The following is a 19731-nucleotide window of genomic DNA, read 5'->3' as shown; positions in this document are numbered from 1 at the left end:
GAATGGGCCCTTTAAAAGTACTATTATGGGACTTTTGAACTGACAATCTCTCCTGGTCCTTAACTCGGTGGCAATGGACATGAGTTTGAGCAAACTCTGGGAGATGGTGAAGAACAGGGAAGGCTGGCATACTGCAGTCCATTGCGTGTAAAGAGTCAGATACAACGGAGTGACTGAACAACAACAACAAAACCGTAAGACATAGCACTGACTTTTAACTTATTTTTTAAAAATTATATCAATTCCTTTGATATTAAGAGTATGTTTTAAGAGTTATGAATGAATATTAAATTTCATCAAATACAGTCATGAAGAAAATCAAAGGACAGCTTCATCCATTTTTGATGAAGCTGCTTAATATATGTTCTGATATAACATTTCTGTTGCTGGTTTAAAACTCATATGATCATGACATATTACTTTTTTCTGATGCTGAATTCTATTTGACTATATCTTATTTAGAATTTTTGTTATCAAAATGAATAAGATTGTCATGCAGTTGTTTTCTCTTTTTAAATTTGGGATATTTTTGTCCATTTTAAAAAAATAATATATTGCTTTACCTCATAAAAACATACATGGAAGATTTTTCTGTCTCTGCTCTGGAACAGTTTATAGAGTATTTTGAAATTCTATGTTTCTAAATAATTTCTTATATTAAACCTGTGAAACCATCTGGGCAGAGGTGCATTTGGAGGGACAGAACTTTGAATACTGTTTAAAATTTCTATCTCTAACTAAAAGCAGTTTGGTACATAGGAGTATTGACACTGTTCTCTTTCCAAATGTTTTATGATTCATTCACTTTCCTTAAAGGTTTTTCTCTTTCTCATTTTTATTTTGTATATTACTATGTTTGCTTTTCCATGTGTGTGTGCTCAGTCACTTAGCTGTGTCCAACTCTTTGAGACCTCATGGACCGTAGCTTGCCAGGCTTCTCAGTCCATGGGATTTTCCAGGCAAGAATATTGGGGTGACTTGCCATTACCTTCACATATATATAGAGATAACCTATATATTCAGTTCAGTTTAGTCACTCAGCTGTGTCTGACTCTGAGATCCCATAGACTGCAGCATGCCAGGCTTCCCTGTCCATCATCAACTCCTGGAGCCTACTCAAACTCATGTCCATCACATAGGTGATGCCATCCAACCAGCTCTGTCATTCTCTTCTCTTCCCACCTTCAAGTTTCCCCAGAATCAGGGTCTTTTCCAATGAGTCGGTTCTTTGCATTAGGTGGCCAAAGTATTAGAGCTTCAGCTTCAGCATCAGTCCTTCCAATAAATATTCAGGACTGATTTCCTTCAGGACGGACAGGTTGGATCTCCTTGCAGTCCAAGGGACTCTCAAGAGTCTTCACCAACACCATAGTTCAAAAGCATCAATCCTTCAGTGCCCAGCTTTCTTTACAGTCCAACTCTCACATCCATACATGACTACTGGAAAAACCATAGCCTTGACTAGACAGACCTTTGTTGGCAAAGTAATGTCTGTGCTTTTTAATATGCTATCTAGGTTTGTCATAGCTTTTCTTCCAAGGAGCAAGCTAATATAGATTAGCTAAGAGCGCCAAAGAATTGATGCTTTTGAACTGTGGTGCTGGAGAAGACTCGAGAGTTCCTTGGACTGCAAGGAGATCAAACTAGTCAACCTTAAAGGAAATCAACCCTGAATATTCATTGGAAGGACTGATGCTGAAGTTGAAGCTCCAATACATTGGCCATCTGATGCAAACAGCCAACTCATTGGAAAAGACCCTGAGGCTGGGAAAGTTTGAAGGTGGGAAGAGAAGGGGACAACAGAGGACAAGATAGTTGGATGGCATCACTGACTCGATGGACATGAGTTTGAGCAAGCTCTGGGAGATAGTGAAAGACAAGGAAGCCTGGCGTGCTGCAGTTCATGGGGTCGAAAAGTCAGACAAGACTGAGCAACTGAACAACAACAACAACTGTCTATTTAATTGTTAAAAGAATCATCTCTTGGATTAATTCATTTATGCCATTTATATAATTAAATTATGTTTTCAATTTTAAAAAGTTTTTATTTTACATTGGAGTACAGTTGATTAACAATGTTGTGTTAGTGCTCGCTTCGGCAGCACATATACTAAAATTGGAATGATACAGAGAAGATTAGCATGGCCCCTGTGCAAGGATGACATGCAAATTCATGAAGCATTCCATATTTTTAAAATGGATTAAAGATCTAAACGTAAGACCAGAAACTATAAAACTCCTAGAGGAGAACATAGGCAAAACACTCTCTGACATACATCACAGCAGGATCCTCTATGACCCACCTCCCAGAATATTGGAAATAAAAGCAAAAATAAACAAATGGGACCTAATTAACCTTAAAAGTTTCTGCACATCAAAGGAAACTATTAGCAAGGTGAAAAGACAGCCTTCAGAATGGGAGAAAATAATAGCAAATGAAGCAACTGACAAACAACTAATCTCGAGAATATACAAGCAACTCCTACAGCTCAACTCCAGAAAAATAAATGACCCAATCAAAAAATGGGCCAAAGAATTAAATAGACATTTCTCCAAAGAAGACATACAGATGGCTAACAAACACATGAAAAGATGCTCAACATCACTCATTATCAGAGAAATGCAAATCAAAACCACTATGAGGTACCATTTCACACCAGTCAGAGTGGCTGCGATCCAAAAGTCTACAAATAATAAATGCTGGAGAGGGTGTGGAGAAAAGGGAACCCTCTTACACTGTTGGTGGGAATGCAAACTAGTACAGCCACTATGGACAACAGTGTGGAGATTCCTTAAAAAACTGGAAATAGAACTGCCTTATGATCCAGCAACCCCACTGCTGGGCATACACACTGAGGAAACCAGAAGGGAAAGAGACACGTGTACCCCAATGTTCATCGCAGCACTGTCTGTAATAGCCAGGACGTGGAAGCAACCTAGATGTCCATCAGCAGAGGAATGGATAAGCAAGCTGTGGTACATATACACAATGGAGTATTACTCAGCCATTAAAAAGAATACATTTGAATCAGTTCTAATGAGGTGGATGAAACTGGAGCCTATTATACAGAGTGAAGTAAGCCAGAAAGAAAAACACCAATACAGTATACTAACGCATATATATGGAATTTAGAAAGATGGTAACAATAACCCTGTGTACGAGACAGCAAAAGAGACACTGATGTATAGAACAGTCTTATGGACTCTGTGAGAGAGGGAGAGGGTGGGAAGATTTGGGAGAATGGCATTGAAACATGTAAAATATCATGTATGAAACGAGTTGCCAGTCCAGGTTCGATGCACGATATTGGATGCTTGGGGCTAGTGCACTGGGACAACCCAGAGGGATGGTATGGGGAGGGAGGAGGGAGGAGGGTTCAGGATGGGGAACACATGTATACCTGTGGCGGATTCATTTTGATATTTGGCAAAACTAATACAATTATGTAAAGTTTAAAAATAAAATAAAATTAAAACAAAACAAAACAATGTTGTGTTAGTTTCAGGTGAAAAGCAAAGTGATTCAGTTATATATATATGTGTGTGTGTGTGTGTGTGTATCTATTCTTTTTCAAATTCTTTTCTTATATAAGTTACTACAGAATATTGAGCAGAGCTCCCTGTGCTGTGCAGTAGGCCCTTATTGGTTATCTGTTTTAAACATAGTATATACATGTCAATCCCAAACTCCCAATCTATCCCTCCCCCCTACCCTACCCCACTGGTAACCATAAGTTCATTCTCTAAGTCTGTGAGTCTATTTCTATTTTTGTAAATAAGTTCATTTGTGATGATTTCTATTTTTTTGAATTTACCAAGGCTAGCTTTATGGCCCAGGATGTGATCTATCCTGGAGAAGGTTCCATGTGCGCTTGAGAAGAAGGTGAAATTCATTGCTTTGGGATGAAATGCCCTATAGATATCAATTAGGTCTAACTGGTCTATTGTATCGTTTAAAGTTTGTGTTTCCTTGTTAATTTTCTGTTTAGTTGATCTATCCATAGGTGTGAGTGTAACTGGAAATAGACCTGCCTTATGATCCAGCAATCCCACTGCTGGGCATACACACTGAGGAAACCAGAAGGGAAAGAGACACGTGTACCCCAATGTTCATCGCAGCACTGTTTATAATAGCCAGGACATGGAAGCAACCTAGATGTCCATCAGCAGATGAATGGATAAGCAAGCTGTGGTACATATACACAATGGAGTATTACTCAGCCATTAAAAAGAATACATTTGAATCAGTTCTAATGAGGTGGATGAAACTGGAGCCTATTATACAGAGTGAAGTAAGCCAGAAAGAAAAACACCAATACAGTATACTAACGCATATATATGGAATTTAGAAAGATGGTAACAATAACCCTGTGTACGAGACAGCAAAAGAGACACTGATGTATAGAACAGTCTTATGGACTCTGTGAGAGAGGGAGAGGGTGGGAAGATTTGGGAGAATGGCATTGAAACATGTAAAATATCATGTATGAAACGAGTTGCCAGTCCAGGTTCGATGCACGATACTGGATGCTTGGGGCTGGTGCACTGGGATGACCCAGAGGGATGGAATGGGGAGGGAGGAGGGAGGGGGGTTCAGGATGGGGAACACATGTATACCTGTGGCGGATTCATTTTGATATTTGGCAAAACTAATACAGTTATGTAAAGTTTAAAAATAAAATAAAAAAAAATAAGTTCATTTGTATAATTTTTTTAAAGATTCTGCTATAAGTGATATTTTATATTTGTCTTCCTCTGACTTAACTTCACTTAGTATGATAATCTTCAGGTCCATACATGTTGCTGTAAATGACATTATTTCATTCTTTTTAACAGCTAAGTTATATTCCATTGTATATATGTATCATACCTTCTTTAGTCATCTGTGGATGCACATTTAGGTTGCTTCCATGTCTTGGCTATTGTAAACAGTGCTGCAATGAACACTGGGGCGCATTTATACTTTTGAACCGAGTTTTTCTCCAGATATATGCCCAGCAGTTGGATTGCAGGGTCATATGTTGGCTCTGGTTTCCGTGGCTCAGTGGTAAAGAATCTGACTGCCAATGCAGGAGATGCAGGTTCAATCCCTGGGTCAGAAAGGTCCCCTGGAGTAGGAAGTGGCAATCCATTCCAGTATTGCCTGGGAAATTCCATGGACAGAGGAGGCTGGCAGGCAGTCCATGGGGCTGCAAAGAGTAGGACATGATTGAGTGACTGAGCATGCACACAGGCATGACGGCTTTATTTTTAGTTTTTTAAGGAATCTCCAAACTGTTCTTAGCAGCTGCACCAATTTATTGATGCATTCCCACCAACAGTGTGGGAGGGTTCCCTTTTCTTCACACCCTCTCCAGCATTTACAGATGTAGGGTTTTTGATGATGGCCATACTGACTGGTGTGAAGTGATACTTCATTGTAGTTTTGATTTGATTCTCTAATAACTAGCAATGTTTAACATCTTTTCATGTGCCTCTTGGCCTTGAGGCTGAGTATGTCTTCTTTGGCAGAATATCTATTTAGGCCTTCTGCCCATTTTTTGATAGGGTTGCTTCATTTGTTGTTCTTTTTTTTTTTTTTGAGTTGTATGAGCTGTTTGTAACTGGAAGTTAATCCTTGTCCCTCATATCATTTGCAAATATTTTATTTCAAAGTTTTTCTGTTCATTTTGTTTATGGTTTCCTTTGCAATTCAAAAGCTTTTGAGTTTAATTATGTTCTATTTGTTTATTTTTGTTTTTATTTTCATTATTCTGGGAGATGGCAACTGTATGCCAATAAAGTGGACAACCTGGACGAAATGGCCAAATTCTTACAAAGGCACAATCTCTCAAGACTGAACCAGGAAGAAATAGAAAATATGAACAGACCAGTCACAAATACTGGAACTGAAAGCATGATTAAAAAACTTCCAACAAATGAAAGTCCAAGACCAGATGGCTTTACCAGCAAATTCTATCAAACATTTAGATAAGAATTAGTATCTAAAAAAAAAAAAAAAAAAGAATTAGTATCTATTCTTCTGAAACTATTACAATATATTGCAGAGGAAGGAATACTCCCAAACTCATTTTATAAAGCCACCATCACCCAGAAAGTAAAACCAGACATACCACAAAAAGAGAAAAAAAATTATAGGCCAATATCACTGATGAACACTGATAAACACAAAAATTCTCAACAATAAATTAGCAACCTGACTCCAACAACACATTAAAAGGACTATATACTATCATCCAGTGGCTTTATCCCAGGATGCAAGGATTTCGCAATATCTGCAAACCAATCAGTGTGGTACAGCACATCAACAAATTGAAGGATAAAAGCCATGTGATCATCTCAATAGATGCAGAAAAGCTTTTGACAAAATTCAGCACCGATTTATGATAAAAAACCCTCCAGAAAGTAGCCACAGAAGGAACATATCTCAATATAATAAAGGCCATATATGACAAACCTATAGCTAACATCCAGATGTTCCACTGAGAACTTCCAGATGTTCAAGTTGCATTTAGAAAAGGCAGAGGAACCAGAGATCAAATTGCCAACATCTGTTGGATCATAGGAAAAGCAAGAGAATTCCAGAAAAACATCTACTTCTGCTTCACTGAATATACTAAAGCCTTGACTGTAGTTCACAATAAACTCTGGAAAATTCTGAAAGAGATGGGAATACCAGACCACCTTTCCTGCCTTCTGGGAAATCTGTATGTAGGTCAAGAAGCACCAGTTAGAACTGGATGTGGAACAACGGACTGGTTCCAAATTGGAAAAGGAGTACGTCATGGCTGTATATTGTCACTCTGCTAATTTAACTTATATGCAGAGTACTTTATGCAAAATGCCAACTGGATGAATCACAAGCTGAAATCAAGACTGCTGGGAGAAATATCATTAACCTCAGATATGCAGATGACACCACCTTTATGGCAGAAAGTGAAGAGGAACTAAACAGCCTCTTGATGAAGGTGAAAGAGGAGAGTGAAAAAGCTGGGTTGAAATTCAACATTCAAAAAACTAAGATCATGGCATCTGGTCCCATCAATTCATGGCAAATAGATGGGGAAACAATGGAAATCATGACAAACTTTATTTTCTTGGGCTCCAAAATCACTGCAGATGGTGACTATAGCCATGAAATTAAAAGACACTTGCTCCTTGAAAGAAAAGCTATGAAAAACATAAATAGCATGTTAAAAAGCAGAGACATTACTTTGCAGACAATGGTCCATTTAGTCAAAGCTATGGTTCTTCCAGTAGTCATGTATGGATGTGAAGGTTGGACCATAAAGAAAGTTGAGCACCAAAGAATTGATGCTTTTGAACTGTGGTGCTGGAGAAGACTCTTGAGAGTCCCTTGGACTGCAAGGGTATCAAACTAGTCAATCTTAAGGGAAATCAACCTTGAATATTCATTGGAAGGACTGATGCTGAAGTTGAAGCTCCAATACTTTAACCACCTGATGTGAAGAACTGACTCCCTGGAAGTGACCCTGATGCTGGGAAAGATTGAAGGCAGCAGGAGAAGGGGATGACAGAGGATGAGATGGTTGGATGGCATCACCAATTCAATGGACATGAGTCTGAGAAAGCTCCAAGAGTTGGTGATATACAGGGAAGCCTGGAGTGCTGCAGTCCATGGGGTTGCAAAGAGTCAGATACAGCTGAGTGACTGAACTGAACTGAACTGATAGGTAACATCATACTCAACAGATAGGGTAACATCATACTAAACAGTGAAAAGCTGAAATCATTTTCTCTAACATCAAGAACAACCCAAGGAAGGCCACTCACCGCTCTTAGTCAACATAGTTATAGAAGTCCTAGTCACAGCAATCAGAGAAGAATAAAGAAATACAATGAATCCAAATTGGAAAAGAAGAAGTAAAACTGTCATTGTTTGCAGATGACATGATACTATACATAGAAAACCCTAAAGATGCTACCAGAAAACTTTTAGAGCTCATCAATGAATTTGGCAATGTGGCAGGATACAGAATAAATACACAAAATCTGTGCATTTCTATACATTAACAATGAAAGATTATAAAGAGAAATTAAAGAAATAATCCCATTTACCACTACATCAAAAAGAGTAAAGACCTAGAAATAAATCTACCTAAGGAGGCAAATTTGCCAGCAAATTTGGAAAACTCAGCAGTGGCCACAGGACTGGAAAAGGTCAGTTTTCATTCCAATCCCAAAGAAAGGCAATGCCAAAGAATGCTCAAACTACCACACAACTGCAGTCATCTTACACGCTAGTAAAGTAATGCTCAAAATTCTCCAAGCCAGGCTTCAGCAATACGTGAACTGTGAAATTCCAGATGTTCAAGCTGGTTTTAGAAAAGGCAGAGGAACCAGAGACCAAATTGCCAACATCTGCTGGATCATGGAAAAAGCAAGAGAGTTCCATAAAAACATCTATTTCTGCTTTATTGACTATGCCAAAGCCTTTGACTATGTGGATCACAATAAACTGTGGAAAATTCTGAAAGAGATGGGAATACCAGACCACCTGACCTGCCTCTTGAGAAATTTGTATGCAGGTCAGGAAGCAACAGTTAGAACTGGACATGGAACAACAGACTGGTTCCAAATAGGAAAAGGAGTTCATCAAGGCTGTATATTGTCACCCTGCTTATTTAACTTCTATGCAGAGTACATCATGAGAAACGCTGGGCTAGAAGAAGCACAAGCTGGAATCAAGGTTGCCGGGAGAAATATCAATAACCTCAGATATGCAGATGACACCACCCTTATGGCAGAAAGTGAAGAGGAACTAAAAAGCCTCTTGATGAAAGTGAGAGTGGAGAGTGAAAAAGTTGGCTTAAAGCTCAACATTCAGAAGATGAAGATCATGGCATCTGGTCCCATCACTTCATGGGAAATAGATGGGGAAACAGTGGACACAGTGTCAGACTTTATTTTTTTGGGCTCCAAAATCACTGCAGATGGTGACTGCAGCCATGAAATTAAAAGACGCTTACTCCTTGGAAGAAAAGTTATGACCAACCTAGATAACATATTGAAAAGCAGAGACATTACTTTGCCAACAAAGGTCCATCTAGTCAAGGCTATGGTTTTTCCAGTGTTCATGTATGGGTGTGAGAGTTGGACTGTGAAGAAAGCTGAGCACCAAAGAATTGATGCTTTTGAACTGTGGTGTTGGAGAAGACTCTTGAGAGTCCCTTGGACTGCAAGGAGATCCAACCAGTCCATTCTGAAGGAGATCAGCCCTGGGATTTCTATGGAAGGACTGATGCTAAAGCTGAAACTCCAGTACTTTGGCCACCTCATGCGAAGAGTTGACTGATTGGAAAAGACTCTGATGCTGGGAGGGATTGGGGGCAAGAGGAGAAGGGGATGACAGAGGATGAGACGGCTGGATGGCATCACTTACTCGACAGACGTGAGTCTGAGTGAACTCCAGGAGATGGTGATGGACAGGTAGGCCTGGTGTGCTGCGATTCATGGGGTCGCAAAGAGTCGGACACAGCTGAGTGACTGAACTGAACTGAACTGAACAAGACAAATTCAGGATTCAGTCCAGAGTATAGTTGTCATGCTGTCTGGGTAAAGCACTGCTGCTGTCTTGCCCCTGGCCCACTGCCCTGGGCTCATCAGCAGCCAACTTATCAGTACTGCTGGAGGGCCTGCAGGCAGCCCAATGCCCACCTGCTAATACTACTGTGAGGCAGTTGCTCACCATGAGGTTTACCTCAACTTCTTCAAGATGGTGGAGGGTCTCTTTGACCTCAGTGCTAACATCATGGAGGACAAACTGATAGAGGATCTCAAGACCTAGGAGAGTGAGGAACAGAAGCAAAACTGGGTATGTGATATCTCACTGATCATCAAGCCCTGCAACTGTGTGCTGAGACTGTCTTTCTACATATGGTGGAACAACAGCTCCTGGGAGATCATTGAGAGCTACCACATCCAGCACAATCCAGATTTTTTCTGTTTTTTATATATTTGAATCCATTTCTTCCCTTGGATAAAATACCTTTTAAAATAAATATATCTATAGCTTTATTTCAGGAAAGTTTTCTTAAATTATATCTTTAAATATTTTTTCTTTAAATATTCTGGACTTTTTCTTGGGGGTAGAGGGAAATACTATCATTTCTTTTCCTTTGTATTATGCATATTCTTCTTTGTCTGATTTCCATGTGTATTGTTTTCCCTAAAATCAATTTGAACACTTTCAAAAAATCGAATTTTGCTGATCAGTCTCAAGCTTGTCATTCATATTCTTCACTCTCTTTACAGTGAATCTCTCTCTCCTATTTTTCTAGCATTTTTTTAGTCTTTCTTTTCTTCCCTTTCTCCATTTCTTTTCTCAACTCTGTTAATTTATTCTTTGTCTTTTCTTTCATTTTTTAGCTCTTTCATTTAGGCTTTGCAGTCTTATTTCAAAGAACTCATTTTTTTTCTCACAAATACATGTGTGTGAACATCTTAATTATAACTTGACCATGTGGCAATGATTTTCAAAGGTCTGATCTTCATCTCCTCCTCTTTGTGTCATTTTTAATTACTGCTTTTCTCTATAATATGTTTGCACAGATCCAACAATGATTGGTGTTGAATGTGACAGCAATCCTACATGAAGGAATTCATCTTTTCATGAGGGAGCCCTTCCACAGTGATAATTCATTAGGGCTAGGCAGGGGCTGGGGATGAGCCTGAGAAGCAGACTACTCTGGTTCCCACCTTTGCCAAGGAACACTCTCAGTGCCACTTGGCCATGTGACTATGACTTCTCTGAGCTGCAGACTATCTCTCCTGATCTCTGGGAATCCACCACTAGAATGCACTTTTCACTGGAGCACCAAATTCATCTTCCCTTTTCACTGTGTACCTAGCTCCAGTGTGAATCTGTGTGGCTCCAAGTCTGTAAGCCACCAACAGCTCCTACTATATTCAGGCAATGGTGAAACAAACATAATAAGATCTGATCCACAGTCGATACAGGAAGATATGCATATAAATAAAGAGTTATAGAAACTTCTATGTTTGTCGCACATTCCCTTTATTGGATATGTGATCTGTAAATATTTTTTTCCCATTCTGTCTTTGTCCTTTCATCCTCTTAATTCATTGAGCTATAAAAAGCAGTCACCACAGAGGAGGATGTGGAAAATTCTCAGTGCCTGTTGATTCCCTCCCCTCCCTTTGTATGCACAGAAGAGGCTACAGGTTAACAACTCTTTCCATACACAATTTTTTTTTTAACTTAATCCTCATAAAAACCAGAAGCACTCCTAATTAAATTGTATCCATGGAGTCTGTGGCTCAGATAAATGAGACGATCAAACAGAACCTGCCTTGCAGGAGAAATAGCAGATGCAGTCTGCCCGCAGCCTCTTGCCTTCACATCCATTCCTCCCATGCTCATCCACCTCATCAGGGACTTCTACAAGACTGCTCACCTTTCTACAAGTAAGTTCATCAGAAAAGCACTTTTGGATGTATACTCTCTTCTATTCTCACCAAGATTATAAGTCAAAGAGAAAGAAATGAAAGCTAGATGTTTTAAAATCTACATGGGCAAAGGATCAAGGTTTTCTGTGTGTTTTGTTTCCTCATTAATTAGTGCAGGGTCAACAATGGCCTCTGACAACTAAACTCAGAGGAGCTATCTCTGTTGGTCAACAGAGATAGGGGATAGCCATACACTGGCTCCCTGAAGAGTGTATGGCATAGACTAGCCTGGGGAAAACAGCCGGACAGGCTCTAGCCAGATAGACCAAGAGAAATACCATTCGTGCTTCACATCATCCAAACCCTGGAGTGTGAACATCATGCTGTCCATCAGGTCTCCTGACGTTCATCCCCGCCCCTCCCAGTGTTTTCTCAAGATGCTCAATAGAATATTTTCATACATTTGTGAAATATATGAAATATAACAAAGGTCCATCTAGTCAAGGCTATGGTTTTTCTTGTGGTCATGTGTGGATGTGAGAGTTGGACTGTGAAGAAGGCTGAGCACCGAAGAATTGATGCTTTTGAACTGTGATGTTGGAGAAGACTCTTGAGAGTCCCTTGGACTGCAAGGAGATCCAACCAGTCCATTCTGAAGGAGATCAGTCCTGGGTGTTCTTTGGAAGGACTGATACTGAAGCTGAAACTCCAATACTTTGGCCACCTCATGTGAAGAGTTGACTCATTGGAAAAGACTCTGATGCTGGGGGGTGGGGTTGGGGGCAGGCAGAGAAGGGGACGACAGAGGATGAGATGGCTGGATGGTATCACCGACTTGATGGACATGAGTTTGGGTGAATTCTGGGAGTTGGTGATGGACAGGGAGGCCTGGCGTGCTGCAGTTCATGGGGTTGCAGAGAGTCAGACATGACTGAGCAACTAAACTGAACTGAACTGAAGATATATATTATGTTTCCTTAGCCAAGTAAAAACCTTTAAAATCTCCTGTATGAGGAATTTCTTCCAAGTTCTATTTATGGTTATCTTGCCATTGATGAGCTACTTGTTCATCCATGCCTTCATGTATTAATGCATTCATTCATTCAGAAGAAAAAGAGGAGGAAGAGGATGCTCACTAACATTGGGAAATAATTTCTTTGAGACAAAATCAGCCTTGCAGAGCTCCTGTGGATCCTGAGTTGACACTTTGAAGCTAAAAAAAATCCTTTTGGGGGTTCTTCCTTTCCTCTCCCTGGGGAGTATTGCTGGCATATATTAATATTCATTTCAAAACAAAGAAAGAGTGTGCATGCAGTGAGTGCCAACTAGGTATCAGGTACCACGTCCCTGTAACTGGAATAAGACAGTAATCACTGCTCCACAGAAGACAGACTGAGAGGACACAGCATGTGTGAAAGCATTCTGTGGACCACAGCCACATGCTGAACACTAATCTTAGATTATTACAGACAACCTTCCTGCCTGCCGGCACCTCACCTTCCTGCCTCCACACCCTCAGCTCATTACAAAGTGCTTCGTGGCTCTCACAAAGTCACACACCCAAACTCAGATTAGGTCAGGAACTTTTTTGGAGGTGAAGCACATAGGAGGTGCTGTACACATTCTTTCCTGTCTTCTTTCGGAGTTACATGCACTGCGCCCTGTGGACCCACTATCAGAAGCTGCAAATGTAATCAGACAAAAGTTCACTTGGGGTGGACAATGTGAAGGTATTAGAAGCAGTGCTGTGCTAAGCCACAGTGGAGTCTGACACAAAAGGAAAAATCAGTAGCACTGATCCTGTCTTGGTTTAAAATGTTGATGTTTGGTCCATTGTGAAGTTTTTGCATGAATTTTTATTTTTTTAATATTGCAGTAGAATATTCCTTATCTTGATGAATGGTTTTGGCGCCCGAGGTGAGTGTATTACCTAGGAAGAGCCCATTCTCTGTTTTTCCCCTCCCTTGTGTTCATGCACAGGCACAGCTCTGAGGCTCCATTCACAACCCCAACATGGACTGTATTATTCAACTATCTCTAGAGCCTGAAAAACCTAAAGGAAATCAACCCTGAATATTCACTGGACTAATGCTGAAGCTGAAGATCTAATACTTTGGCCACCTGATGTGAAGAGCCAACTCACTGGAAAAGACCCTGATGGTGGGAAAGATTGAGGGCAGGAGAAGGGGGAAACAGAGGATGAGATGGTTGGATGGCATCACTGATTCAAAGGACATGAACTTTAGCAAACTGGCAGATGGTAAGGGACAGGGAGGCCTGGAATGCTGCAGTCCATGGGATCGCAAAGAATCAGACAGAACTTAGTGACTGAACAACAACAACAACAGAGCCTGAAACCTCACAGCATTTCCCCTCTTCACTTCCAAAGTTAAACACGCTTGACCTGTAGTGTCAGCTGGTCTTAGATCATCATAGCAGAAAATTGAAATACACACTCACTGTGTTAAAGGTGTGTACCCCTACCCACCTCAACTCATATAGCCCCCAGGGTGGCTGTTTCTGGAGACAGGCCCTCTTAGGAAGTTACCAAGGTCAAATGAGTTCATAAGGGTGAGGTTCAAGTGATGCCATTAGTGTTCTTCTAAGAGGAAGAGACACCAAAGACCCGTCTGCACCATGTGAGGACACAAGAAGGTAGCCATCTGTAAGCCAAGAGGGGAGCTCTCACGAGCACCGTATCTCAGACCTCCAGAACTGTGGGAAATCAGTGTTTGCAGCTTAAGTCCCCCAGATCACGACATTTCATTATGGAAGCCTGAGCTAGGACCCAGCTGCAGGTAAGCACGAAGCCTGTCTGGGGGAGGGCGCCTAGCCCCGGGTGAAGCCCCTGTGTTCCATGAGAGGCCCAAGTGTCCAGTGAACTCAGGAACTGAGTCACAGAAGAGAGCGACTGCCTTCACTGGGGGTGAGGCCCCTGGTGGGGAGCTTCTCAGCAGTCAGGGACACACTTGAGAAGAGCTGGGGTGGACAGTTGAAGAGGTTAAAGGACATGGACACAGCCCTGGTGCTCTGGTCTATACAACCACTGGCTCAGGGGCTGGTGAGGGCCGCACGTGCTATGGGCATGAAAGTGCTACAAAGTGGTGCAAGTCAGAGAGGCCCTAGAAGCATCCAGCCCCAGGTCCCAGACCCCACACACATATACTGGATGCAACTCCTGGGCTCACAAAGCTGAACAGATGGCCCTTCTGTGTCTTCCCACCCCTCCAACAGTTCAGTCCCTCTCTGTTTGCCCAGACCCCATACTGAGGGAATCTTGGAGAAAGGAGGCCTTCCATGTGCCACAGGTACAACTTGGGGAGAGATACCCCATCTCTAGATAGGACTCTAAAATATCCATTTTTGTTTTTGGCAAGGGACTCCAGTGTTAGAAAGAAGCTACCCTCTATCCATCTGTACTTAGTAACAATTATATCATTTCTTTTTTTGTTATTAGTGTTACTCAGAGGCAGGCATTACTGTAACTGCCACAGAACTCCCTATCAGTCTCGGACAATCGTTACCACTGGTGTTAGCATAATACCATGGAGGTGGTGACAGGGACAGTGAGCCAGGCTGGACAGGCCAGGCTGGGCAACTGCAGTCTGAGCCTGCACCGTGGGTGGTTCTCAGATGAGCCTCTCTTCCTCATCTGTTCAATGGATGACAGGTGGGGTTAGCCCTACTTCATAGAGGCGCTTGAGGACAAAATGTGGCTGTGCAACCACCCTGCTTGGTACAGAACAAGTGTCCTTTAGGTTCTGTTAACTTCCAGACCCTCTAGCTATCTGGAAGGGACTTCTGGCTTGTGCTTTCTCATACACTTAGAGATGGCAGGTCTGAGTTTGCATTCTATTTTCGTCATGGCCTAACCACATGGCCCTGGGGGAGTGACTGTCATTTCACATCATTTCACCTTGTTCTGGCCCTGGGAAGCTGCTCTCTAGGCAGGTCTGCTGCATTTAGGCAGCCATGCTCGAGTGGACAAGCATGGACAAAACTGACCCTCTGAATCACACTGACCTCGTGCTGCCCAGGCTGAGCTCTGCACCTGGGAGCCCCTGGGGCCACTGGAGGTCCCTCTTTGGATCTCTGGGTCCATCACAGAGAGGGTTTCAGAGCCTTCATCTTTAGGGCTACATATAGAGAAAGTCTTCAACAAGCACTGAAAATGGGCTGGGAAGGTGAGGAAAAACCACTAGTTAAAAAGAAGAATTAGGGAGAGAACAAGATGGTGGAAGAGTAGGTGGATGTGAAGTACATCTCTCTCCATGGATACATCAGGAATATACCTTCAGACACAGAAGTGCATGCAGAACACCAGCTGAGAGTAGACAGAAGTACGTGACCAGCAGAAAAGAATTTATAGAAGCACGCAAAACTTAGGAGGAAGGAACTAGGGGGAAAAACAGGAGTGTTAGTAGGACTGGACGTGCCCTCAGTGGGTGGGGGAACTGAAGCAGGGGTCTGATCCCCACATCAGGCCAACTGTCTGAGTCAGAGGAGAAACATTTAAGGCTGAGAGTGAAACAGCTGATCTGTGGCAACCTAAATGGAATGAGAATCAGACAGTCCTTGCTGCAGCCATGTATACCCAGGACAGGCATGCAGGTCCCCCGGAAGGTGCAGTGGCTGGGAGCTGGAGTTTAGGGATTGTGGAGCAATCCCAAGGCGAGAGCTGCTGTTGACTGTGGAGAGATGGTTCAAGGGGATGTGAGGGAGGAGACTGTGATGCGAAATGCCCGTGGAGGAAAGCCAGGCAGCCATGGAAGCAAGGCGATACTGCTGAGTCACTCGTAGCGGGTGGAGCCATCACCATAGCCTCTCTCTCCCCACACACCAGCATCAGCAGCTGAACAGTAGAGAGGCTGGCCCATCGAACACCTGACGCACTGAACTACATAGTAGGATCCCACCCAGGGTGCTCCTTTAAGTGACTGATACACCGACCTACAGAGTAGGACCCCAGCCAGGGGGGCCCCTTTATGTGCCTGATGCACCAAACAACAGAGAAGGACCCCAAGCAATGGAGCCCTCTAAGTGCCTGAATGGGAGGAGGTATGGAGAAAGACTGGCCAAAGAAACCTTTCGATTGCCATCTACAAGAGACTCAAAAAAAGACTCTGAAAGGGCCATAATTCCTGCGGTGGAAGCAGTCCGTGTCCCTGCACACTTGGTGCTGCCAGGGTCCCCGCAAGCCAAGCAGCCACACCACCCTCACGTTCAACTCTCACTGGGGCAGAGCTGCCACAGGCAAAGAGAGTCTTGTGTCTATGTGCTCAGGGTGGCTTCGGTAGTGTCTAACTCTTTGCAATCCTGTAGACTGTGGCCTGCCAGGCTTTTCTGTCAGAGTGGGGTTCTCCAGGCAAGAATACTGGAGCATATTGGCTGATACTGGTTGCCATACCTTTCTGGAGCACTATATTTCCTGCTTCCCTAGTCTCCAACTCCCCTGAGTATCTGATGCGGCCAGAACCCCTGCAACCCAAGCAGCTGCACCACCTCCACACCTGGACCTCACAGGGGCAAACCTAAGTCCTCCAGGGCAGACGCAGGAGCAAACCCCAGTGGACGACCCACATGCAGAGGTGGAAATAAAACCACAATTGAAACCCAGGGGCAGTGTGGCTAAGGAAGACGACCACAAACCTTCCCACCAGCTGTACAGCTGCAGATTAAATCTACAAGATCAACTAGGCAGACTCTGTGTCTATGGAATATATAAAAGGTCATTGAGAGCTCCCACAAAAGAAAACACACTAGTTCTAATAGCTGTGGACATTGAAGGCAAGAACACACAGGAGCAGGACCAGATTAGAATCTGAGCTGCCCCCACAGCAGGTCCAGAGATCAGCACAGTGTTGGAGGGCATCCTAGGGAGGTGAGGTGGACTGTGACTCCCAGGGAGGGAAAGGACTCTGACAGCAGTGACTCAAGAAAAACATCTATTATTATGTTTTGACTTGTTCTGTAGATTCTTTTGATTTTTTTTTCTTTTTTTTCCCCTTTACCCCCACTCTGTTGTAGTTGTTGATTTTATTGGCACTATGAAATCTAATTAAGCTTTTGAGCTTTTTTTTCCTTCCATTCCATTCTTTATTGTTGTTATAAACCTCTGCCTCTATGATGGGCTTTTGCAGTTCTGTGAAGTTTTCCATTTTTTTTTTCTTTTCTCTTTTTTTTAACTCTAATTTTTAATTTTTTAAACCTATTATTTTTCTACACTTCTTCCTTTGTTTGCTTTTTCTACTATTCTCTTCCCCTTGCAGTTAATCTTTAATGTATATAAATCTTAATCTACCTCTATTTAACTTTGCATATCTATTCTTTCTTTTTCTTTTCTTTCCTTCCTTTCCTCTAAACATATTTTTTAGTTTTGTTCTCATTGCTTTATTCCCTATGTGACACCTTGCTTTAGTTTTGTTTTCCAGTTTGTGCTTTAGTTAATTTTGTTCTTAACTGCTAAATATAATTTTTTTATTTCCTTTGTTCGCCAGGTCAATCCACTGTACTTTATTTTTGTTGGACTGTTTTGACTTTGCTCATGGGTGTATATGAATATGTGTATATTCCATTATTTTAATTCTTATTTGCCTGATTTCGTAACTGCCATTTGTCTGGGGTTCATCTTTGATTTCTCGTTTTTGGGCATTTGTTTTAATCCCACTTAAGGCCATAACAAACCACTTGTGGACTCTTCATTCCTGACCAGAAAGGCATAGCACTGACTCCAAGACACTAGACTACCAGAGAACTAACCCTATGGAGTATCCAATAGTGAGAACTCACACAAAGGAAACCAGTTGAATACAAGACCCAACCACCAGTAGCACCCTGTGCAGGACACCTCATCTAAACAACAAGTAAAACAAAAGTAAAAACCCAATCATCAGCAGACAGAATTATCACCTCACTCAGACTTGCCCTTAGAGGAAAAACAAACAAACAAAAACTCAGCACAAATCTCACCCTAGACACAAACTTACACAAACCACTGGACCAACCTTAGAAGGGCAGAAACCAAAAGGAAGAAAGAATTCAACCTTGAAGTTTGAGAAGAGGAGACCTCAAACACAATAAGTTTTAATAAAAAGTAATGAAAAGGCAGAGAAATACTACACAAATGAAGGAACAAACTAGAAATACAGAAGTCCAAATAAATGAAGAGGAAATAGGCAAACTACCTGAAAAAGAATTCAGAATAATAATAGTAAAAATGATCAAAAACCTTGAAAACAAAATGGGGAAAATGCAAGAATTAACAAAGACCTAGAAGAATTAAAGATAAATATACAGAGACAAACAGCACAATTACTGAAACTAAAAATACTCTAGAAGGAATCAATAGCAGAATATCTGAAACAGAAGAATGAATCAGTGAGCTGGAAGATAAAATGGTAGAAATAACTTCTGAAGAGCAGAATAAAGTAAAAAGAATGAAAAGACTGAGGATAGTCTCAGAGACCTCTGGGACAGTATCAAACGCACCAACATTCGTATTGTACGGGTCCCAGAAGAAAAAAAGAAAAAGAAAGGGTATGAGAAAATTTTTGAAGAGATTATAGTTGAAAATTTCCCCAACATGGAAAAGGAAATAGTCAATCAAGTCCAAGAGGCACGAAGAGTCCCATACAGGATAAACCCAAGGAGAAACACACCAAGACACATACTAATCAAACTAACAAAGAATAAACACAAAGAAAGAATATTTAAAGCTGCAAGGGAGAAGCAACAAGTAACATACAAAGGAAACCCCATATGCTTAACAGCTGATCTTTCAGCAGAAACTCTGCAGGCCAGAAGTGAATGGCAGGATATATTGAAAGTACTAAAAGGGAAAATCTAGATTTTCCAAGATTTCTAGAAAACCAAGATTACTGTACCTGGCAAGGATCTCATTCAAAATTGATGGAGAAATTAAAAACTTTTCAGACAAGTAAAAGTTAAGAGAATTCAGTACCACCAAACCAGCTTTGCAACAAATATTAAAGGGACTTACATAGGCAAGAAATACAAAAGAAGAAAAAAACTACAAAATCAACCCCAAACAATTAAGAAAATGGAAATAGGAACATATATATCAATAATTACTTTAAATGTAAATGGATTAAATGCTCCAACCAAAAGGCACAGACTGGCCGAATGGATGCAAAAACAAGACTCATATATATGCTGTCTATAAGAAACCCACTTCAGACCTCAAGACACCTATAGACTGAAAGTGAGAGGGTGGAAAAATATATTCCATGCAAATGGGAAGCAAAAGAAAACTGGAGTAGCAATCCTCATATCAGAAAAAAT

At 41.5% G+C, this 19731-nt stretch overlaps 1 non-coding gene across 1 annotated transcript; it reads left to right on the top strand.

Moving 5' to 3' along the window:
* Positions 1–2086: 2086 nt before the first annotated feature.
* On the top strand, positions 2087–2193 carry LOC112586723. Its single transcript, XR_003111209.3, has one exon. It is a non-coding gene; the product is annotated as a U6 spliceosomal RNA (small nuclear RNA).
* The last annotated feature ends 17538 nt before the right edge of the window (positions 2194–19731 follow it).

This window comes from Bubalus bubalis, chromosome 8 (assembly GCF_019923935.1).
Source record: "Bubalus bubalis isolate 160015118507 breed Murrah chromosome 8, NDDB_SH_1, whole genome shotgun sequence".
Classification (NCBI taxonomy): Eukaryota; Metazoa; Chordata; class Mammalia; order Artiodactyla; family Bovidae; genus Bubalus; species Bubalus bubalis.
Note: the sequence above shows the minus strand (reverse complement) of the source record. Positions and strands in the feature narration are given on the sequence as shown.